Genomic DNA, 498 nt, shown 5'->3' on the forward strand with positions numbered 1-498 from the left:
AAAATAATTATCGCTTTCTAACTGTTTCTATAGCTACTACCACAAAATAGAATTATAATGAGTGACGAAAATTAAATTATAACATTTCTTGAATTATTTCTTTAATTATCTTTTTTTGCATTTAATTTTCTTTAAGGTATATATTTTTTTCTCGGTATTTCTGTTATTACGAGTACCATTAGTATAGAACTTTATGCATTATAGGTATGGATGACGCATACGAGTATTTCCATGAAAACTCTGGAAACCGTGCGATCATAATTTTATTTCTTGATCGATGGTTTACTACATTACATGATGTCAGCTAAACTTTGTCATACACACTGCTTATTCCGCAAACATGAAACGAGTGCCAATTAAGATTAATATTGTGGATAGCATGAAAAAATTATATGATTAATATGAGACGTGAATAAAATGTATTGCGCATTAACATAAATAAAAAATGAGTAATATTATACGTTATCAGAAAATAAATATGTTTTTATATATATATAT

The sequence above is a fragment of the Atta colombica genome, unplaced genomic scaffold (genome assembly GCF_001594045.1).
Source record: "Atta colombica isolate Treedump-2 unplaced genomic scaffold, Acol1.0 scaffold97, whole genome shotgun sequence".
NCBI lineage: Eukaryota > Metazoa > Arthropoda > Insecta > Hymenoptera > Formicidae > Atta > Atta colombica.